Raw genomic sequence first — 8,513 nt, 5'->3', positions numbered from 1 at the left:
ACTCTACAGTAGGTGAATCATACACATTTTGATAACTGAGCTACAGTGAGATAGGAGGAGTAAACAGACAGGAGTGGAAGACAATAGTGGGAAGTAAAGATGATAAAAATGTCTCGAGGAAGAGATCTGATGAGATCCTTCAAATGATCTGAGCCGACGTGGTGGCAAACTGCTCTCTACATGGTCAGAATAGGATTTTGTGCTACATTATGCATTGTTCTGTTCTACTGCAGAGCAGATGACTCATGCCTGCTGCTTTTACCTCTCATGTTTTGTTTTCCTTTGCATTGCTGTTGTTGTGAGCACTTGCCATCATTTTCTGTTAAAGACTGGATTAGAGTGATTGTATCACCAGTGATAATAATTATTTCAGCCCAGGCTGTAAATTATGTTTTTCTAAATAAGTATATCAGAAATCAGGCGGCATTTATTGCTTCTTTGGTGCTTCTTGGATAGCTTCTTACTCATTTGTTGACCTCTCCTATAGACCAAGAAGACCTTTCCTCCAGCGTTTTATTATCTAGAGATGGTGTGTGTGTGTGTGTGTGTGTGTGTGTGTGTGTGTTGGGACTGGCCCCTTAAATTTCAGACCTGAGGTAAGCACTGCCTTCCTTTAGCATAGGAGTGGAGAGAAACATTCACCACTTCTTACATTGGTGAGGGAGGTTATTTTGTTTTATTTAGTCTCTACTTTTCAATCTTTTATTTTTCATGCATACCGTACCAATGGTTAAGCTTGCTTTTTTGTGTTCAGAATTTAAAAAAAAAACAGTGAAAGGAAATTTGCCTATTGGTTAGTGAATAACACATTCTGCCTAATATTGGTATTAAAAATTAAATCTAAAAATACAAACTATGGCCCTGATCCTACAAATACTTACTATTCTATATATGTTCTAATCTAACCACATCACCATAATATCTGAACACCTTCCAGTATTTCATAAAGTGGTGTGACATACATCTGTTACATGGGGTTCATTCTTTCTCTCATCCTTTCCCCAGAGAGAGAATTGTGAGTGCAGGGTGGTGTGTTGATTTGAGAGATTTTTTTTAAATGTATGTGTTGCTATGTGTTCATATTAGAAAAAGCAATGTCAAAGAAGTGCACCTTCTACTTGAAGGGTAAGGGATCAGTGTTGACCCTTATATGCTTAACTTTTATTGATGTGAGCAGTCCTACTGATTTCAATGGAACTACTCATGGTAGTAAAGTCAGGAGTTGTGTAAGTGTTTGCAGGATTGGGGCCTAAGTTTCTAAAAAGTTGCTATAGTGCAGTAACTACTTCTCTAGGACAATATATTTTACTATGCTTCATATGCATGTGTACAGTAACAAGCATGCACAACAGAAATTGTCGAAATTTTTCAAAAATGTATATTTTGTTGATTTTTTTTTGTGTGAAAAATGTTTGGAAAACTTTTTTTGAAATACCTTTCCAATTTCTTTCTGTTTGTTTATTTTATAGCTGATAGAGTGCTTGACATATTTTGAAAACTCACAATTTTAAACAAATTGTTTCAAAATTAATTGCTATATTACATGAATGAAAACATTTATGGGGTAAACTATTTTAGAAGAATTTGACATTGGCTTTTTGGCTTGGAACTCCTCCCCTCACTTCTTTTCTTTCCTCCCAATTGACATCCCCCCCTTCTTATTTCCTGCCTTTATTTTTCCTTTTCATTTATAATTATTAAAAGGGGGGGGGGCAAGGAAACCATTGAACCACAATAAATGCAATAAATCCATTTTAAATTAATCCCACCTCCTCATCCTGACACTGGAAAGAACTGTCTCACAATAATCAGAGACAGTGGAAAAAAGTCATGACCGCCTTCACTAAAATGTCCACTGCAGTGAAAAAGTTCTGATGTTAGCAGATGTAGTTTGAACTCAAAGAAATGTGGATTTTGACTACTTTTTTTTGTATGTGTTTAATATTTCATAAAACCCTAGTACTGCAGCACACTGGTGTGTAAAATCACTCATGATTTGGAAAGAACAGAAATGTCCAAACACAACAAATGGATAAAAGATAAAAATTCTGCCTTAGCTCTAAATTTATAGTCTATTTTTTTTGTTAAAGCTAGATGTTTAATGTTATTTTAATGTTGCTTTTCTGCAAGAATCAGTGACAAGAGAGTGTACAAAATACCACTTTAACATAAGGGCCTGTCAAACATATTGCTCCTAATAAAAGAGTCATGCAATCACTCCTAATAAAATATTGATGGTTTCATAAAAGAATTAAAGAAATGAGATATGGTACAATGTCTTAAGTATTCCATTAGTGGTAATATCTTCTCTTGTGGGCATATTGTTAAAAATCATATGCTAAAGAATGGATTATCACATCTCCATTTCATTGTGCTTTTTACTGATTACTTCATTATAGCATTTTACTATTGTTGACAGTTTTTTTTTTTTTTAATAATGTCAATGATGTTTGATTGCTGGTTCTTGGAAAATAATTTCTATGCACACAAGGGCATTTAGTGACAATTTTAATATATTTTTCTGCTTGCAATGTAAAGGTTGTAGTATTTAGTTTAGAGATCATAGGACCAAATATGATATCATTGTATCTTTCATGTGCAATACAGGTGATGACTGTAAATTATAAGGTAGTACTATATAGCAAAAGAAAAAAGAAAGTACTTGTGCATGAGCAGTAATAAATTCAACTGACGCTCAAGGTTGCATTGAATTGTAAGCAGCTTGAGGTCTTACTCTGCTCCTAATAATGGAAGATGTTGGGAGCTCACAGATCTTTTGAGAATCAGGATACTTATTTAGGTGCCCAAATATAAATTTAGAAGCCTAAATTTAGGCATTTGTGTTCAAAAATCTTGGCCTTTACTCAAATTTACCTCTACTGAGGCTTTGGCTTTATTGGTAATCTTTCTGTCTCTGCACACCTCTTCCTACATGTCTCCCCATGTTTCAGTACTCCTAGGATTTTCCTCTGCCCCTGAAACAGAGTACAACCTCTTTTGTTTCCTGGTTGGAGCTAACTAAATCCACCTAAAATTCATTGTAGGGTTTAAGCAAATTATAACAAGATGTCTCAACTGAGGTATCCTGCATCTTATTGCAGGATCCCAACTCCCAAAATCTCTATCCTGTTGCATACCATTTCCCTTAGAGCAATGCCTAGGATGTGCTCTTTTTGTTTTCCCCCCTCCAAGCCATTCAATACCCAAAGTCCTATGCTGCTACCAAAGGATTTAGTTTCCTTGCTCTCTGCTACAATTACCTCTTTCAGTCCACAGACAAGTTCAACAGCCCAGGATCGGCCACTGCAGCACAGGAGGGGCTAAAAGTCCTCCCTGCCTTCCACAAAACAACTGGACAGGATAATGATTGGGATACTCCCCACTCAGAGTCAGCCCACCGGACACCTTACTCAGAAGTAGATGTAGTTTAGGCATATGTCCTGAGGTCATTGTGGACACAGTTGATCAGAATAAGTTCTGATCTCATGCTTGAAGCAACTCAGCCCAAGTCCAATAGACCAGATATGAGTCCTCCACCTGTCCTGCATGGACATAATACAACCGCTGAAAGACATCAGCAGGAGCACCGAAGTTCTTACAAAAGGTATGCTATTTTTGTATATGCCCCTGTCACTTTCAAATAATTCCCAAACGCAATAATTCAATATCAATAAAACCATTAGAGCTTACTATACAGTCAGTTACTTCATCTCTACTACATAAAAATCAAAAGGCTAAAGAAAACTCATCAGAATGTAGTATCATTTTTTCATTAAATAAAACTTGGGAATTACTGCACTAGAATTATTAAAACAATTCACACCAAATAGCAAAATTCACTGAAAAATTGCAATGCTGCATTAACTAAATATTAATGTATGTCTCTTTTCATCATTTCAAACCAAGTATATACTGGTATTCTAAATTTGTGCTCATCACATAATGTGATAGTGATAGGCACTACAATTCAGAACATGAACATTAATCTGAGAATCTTTGTGAAGGTAGTGAGATCACTTTAATCTGCCTAACTCTACCATGTACAATGAGAGTAGTACAAAGTCTAATAGAGAAACAAATTATTGTGCATCACATCCAATTTTTGCCTCACTCTATCAGAAGTCACATAAAAAATCAGCATAATCTAATAATGGCAAAATAATGAAAATCTGGTTATTCATCTGTCTCAGTAAATGTTTTTCAAAAGCAGCTAAATGGAATACTTTCTATGTGGAATCTGAAAGTGAAGTGCATATTCTATATTTTATACAGTTATATATTGGAATGTAGTCAAAGTTATCTTACAAGCATATTTCTATATACGTGGAATTAAAGAATCAACATAGGACTCTTTTTTTATTACCCTGCCATACACTCTGTCTGTATAATACTTTTCTAATGGAATATATATTATTCTTTCCTGGAAATTTATAAAGGAATTATGGACATTTAGAATCAAATAGCTTTTTCCCCAAGCACTTGGAAGGAGATATGAAATGACAAGCACTTACAAGCCAGAATCAACTTCAAAATGCTTTGCAAGCAACATATTTATAACCAGGGAAAGTAAACATTTTCAGTTGCCCCTAGACTGGAGGGAACAGTAGGATGTTTTTGGATGCTTGCTAGAAATGTCTAGGTTTGGAAAGATGCAATGGCCCTTCCCAGCAGCACTCCTAAAACTCCTCAAGATGGAAAGTATCACTCAGTACCTCCAAGGGCCCAGGCAGAGACAATAAGGAGGGTTTGTTGAGCGCAGTTGTAAGAATGAAACAGGAGAAGGAATTTTCCCTTGGAGGTTTGAGTTAGCTGAGCACAAACTTTCAAGTACAGTTGAGAGACATTATTAACATTTTGAGACCTGAACTATAGGTTTCAAATGCTGTTATAAACCCAACCCTTTGGGCCAGATCCTCATCTGCTGTAAAATGCCGAATTCCTATTGACATCAATTTAAAAAAAAAAAAATATTCACAGCCATTCATTTTTATGCACCACATACATATCCTGGCAATAACTTCAGTTTCCTCTCATATGTAATTCTACTCCGTCATACAAGTACTTATTGGACATGAGATCCTCAGCTATTGTAATCTGATGTGTGTCCACTGACTTCCATATATCCTCTTAAAGATACAGCACTTTTAAAATATCCTTTTATATTCCTACCCAACTGCAAGATTGCATATTTCACCATTATTTGAAATTATTCTAAAATTGAGCTTTAATTGAGCTAAGTTAAATTTCCACCAACTGAAGATTACAAGTTTGTTTTTTTCCCCAGATTTAGTGGAGAGGGGGTCCACCAGGCAGGGACATCCTTAGGATTTATGGGGCCCTATGCATTATTATTAAACTGGTGCCCCTATGTCCAACGGCAGCCTGGACTTGCATGTGTATTTTAGATCTTTTGAAGGATCCAAGCATTTAAGGCTAAAGATGAATAATCAGATTGTGCATCTCAAAATCTATGCAAGAATTTTTTAGAGATGTCATTTAATAATCTTCAGCAACACACTAATGAAATATTTTTTAGCAAATTTTAAACTAAGGTCCTGTAGACTGACATGTTCTGAGTAAATATGACAGTAATGCACAACTGTTTTTTGTCAGTAAATTCAGAAACTTACAATATATACCTCCGGGTTGGCAAATGCCTGTTAAATGGCTTCATTACCACTTGAATGGCTCTTTAACAGTTTCAGTGTTGTGCTAATAGGTCTGGCAGGCTGGAGGCTTTTTCACTTTTAAGTACTAGATCCCCTGGAGGAAGACTCACCAGACTGCAGCAGCCAGCTCTGATGGGAGCATGCAGGAAGGGTCAGAACTGGGATAGGAAGAGGTGGGATAGTAGACACTAAGACCCAGAGGTACCCCAAATTTCCAGGTGCTCCATACAGCCAAGTATGCTGCGTATGCCTAAGGATGGCCCTGCCACCAGGAGGTCCCTAGTACTCCACCACCCAGATCTGTGTTGTGTATTGAAAACTATATTAAAAGTATAAGCTATTACTTGAAATGCTGAAGTTTTCCTAGTCCTGCTTGCAAGCAGGGGACTCGGTGTGGATGTATGCGATATAAGCCTACCAGAGTCAGTCTGCAGACAGACAGCGTAGAGGAAGATGGGGTGAAATTATTCCATTCTGTTTTAGGGAGCAGCCTGCTTTGTTTCTCTTTGGTTTGAGTTTCAGAATTCCATTCTCAATTCTAAGAAATAAAATACAATCACATTGCAACCTTCCAGCAAGGGCATTTTATGTTTTTATATAACTTCTCTGTGTGTATACTGTAAGCATAACACCCTGGCATGAGCTAAAACCTGTAGGAGAGAAGTTTTCATTTATACTAGGATCCTCAGGGTCCTTACAGGAGTGGAGAATCTGGTGTAGCAAAGCTCGGCTCTGCCACATCCTGTCCTCTCCCCATCCCACCAATGCCTCACACTTATGATGTCCCTGACACACACTCCTCTCAGCAGTTCTGACACCAGCACCAGGACATGATGGAGCCACGTCTTCCAGTTTTCCACCAGCATAGATTTCCATTACACAATCGGAATTCTCTACTGGCAATCACTGGTCATTTTAAGGTGCTTCAAAGTCACTTTGTGATGTTTATATGATCTTAGTGGACCAGAGAATCCTACCCTTGTAACTGATATCTGCTTGGATGAAGAGTTAGATATACTTATTACAGAAAACTCAAATATTGCCAATAGACAGGGGGCATATATGTTAATGAATGGTTGTAAATGGTTTTTATTGTTTCAGGGGATGTCCTTGAGAAACACTGAAACATGAACGTTCATATCTTCAGGCAGGGAGAATGAAAGGATGTTTACAAATCTTTGTAACTTTCTTTTGGTGAAAAAGTCGATAAATAACCAGATTATAAAATTAATGTCAGATCATGCTGGAGAAATGGTAGACAATATAATGATTTGTTTATTGCTAAATGTAATTTTATCATGTTTGTCGTATGCTATGGCTTTACTTATGGAACGCACAATAGTTTTCAATGTGATGGGAAGCTGGTATATACCTTTACTTCTGTCCTTCCAGCCAAGAGCTCTGTATAATGGAGATATGATCAGAAGTTGGGACTTTTTACATTGTGGATGGTAGTCAGTCCTTAGGTCTGTGGCTCTTTTTAAAATACAGTTTTGTCACTTGTAGGCAATGGTGATTGTGGGTAGTGAGTATATTAAAGATTATTGTTTGCTTAAGGGAAATTATTTTTTAATTAAAGAGGGGTGAGGAATTACCCTCACAGTGTACAGCACATGCAAGCTAATGGGGAGGGCAGACTGGATGATGAGGAAGATTTAAATTATAGATAATTTCCTCCTATAAAAGCACATGGCAGAACAGCAAGCAGAGGCATCTCCTACAAGAGATTAGCCACTACCCTAGTTAATATGGGAGCAATTCATCAATGGGATTTTGTTGCCACACACCAGGGTAAACTGTTATAACTGAGTGAGACTCAGGCTCTTGGTTTAGCAGCAGAGCCAATCAACTGCTTGCAGAATTTTCCAATTTTTGGATGAGTTGATTTTTCTGGGCAGATGCTTTAGAAATACAGATAAAGGGAATGGTATGCATTATAATTCAGTTTTTAAATTCATAATCACATATTATCTTAGACACACATTTGCTAGAGGGCAAAGTTAAGGCTCTTCATTCTACCTGACTTTCATATTTCCTGACTTCAAACTTAACTTAAATATATACTATGAAATTGGCAGTGTGAAGACATTTATCATTCTACATTGTGAGGGTGATATCTATATATGCTGAGTTATTGTTATGGATGCTTTTTAGCAGCTTATACACACCTGCCTCAATTTTTCTTTTGTTGAATTTTAGCTGCTTTCAATTTCAAACCTAGTTTCCAATGAACCAAATCAAAGAATGACATCCTACTTTGAGCAGGGGGTTGAACTAGATGTCCTCCTGAAGTCTGTTCCAACCCTAATCTTCTATGATTCTATGATCTCCAATTAGCAAAATTGTCAGGAATAGGTCTCAGGGAGCATATAACTCAGATACAGCACAGGGCAACTTAAACAGCCCTAAAATAAAGTAAATATTTAAATTATAAATATTTTGTTATTAATTAATATTAATTAATTTTAAATGGCTCATGTCAAAAGGGGAATTCTGATTGTTAAACAAATAGCCTCTAATATTTGTTCATCCCCTGGTCAACTACTGCAGCTTGTAAATAGCTATTAGGGTGCATCAGTGCACTCTGCTGAGTTGAAAGTCAGACCTGCCTATGTGCACTGATTATATTGTCCTCTAATGACTGGCCTACAACGATAGAGGAGAGAGATCAATTTCCTGAAAATCAACATGTTAAAATGCTTGAGATGTTGAATCATTTAAAAAAAGAAATCATGGGAAGAAACGAAACATAGGACTGAATATATATAAAATACTACAGTCCTCAAAGGGAATAAGGCAGTGTTTCCCAAACTTGAGATGCCGCTTGTGTAGAGAAAGCCCGTG

This window comes from Terrapene carolina, unplaced genomic scaffold, assembly GCF_002925995.2.
Source record: "Terrapene carolina triunguis isolate 2854851 unplaced genomic scaffold, T_m_triunguis-2.0 Scaffold42, whole genome shotgun sequence".
Classification (NCBI taxonomy): Eukaryota; Metazoa; Chordata; order Testudines; family Emydidae; genus Terrapene; species Terrapene triunguis.
This window is presented reverse-complemented; position numbering follows the sequence as displayed.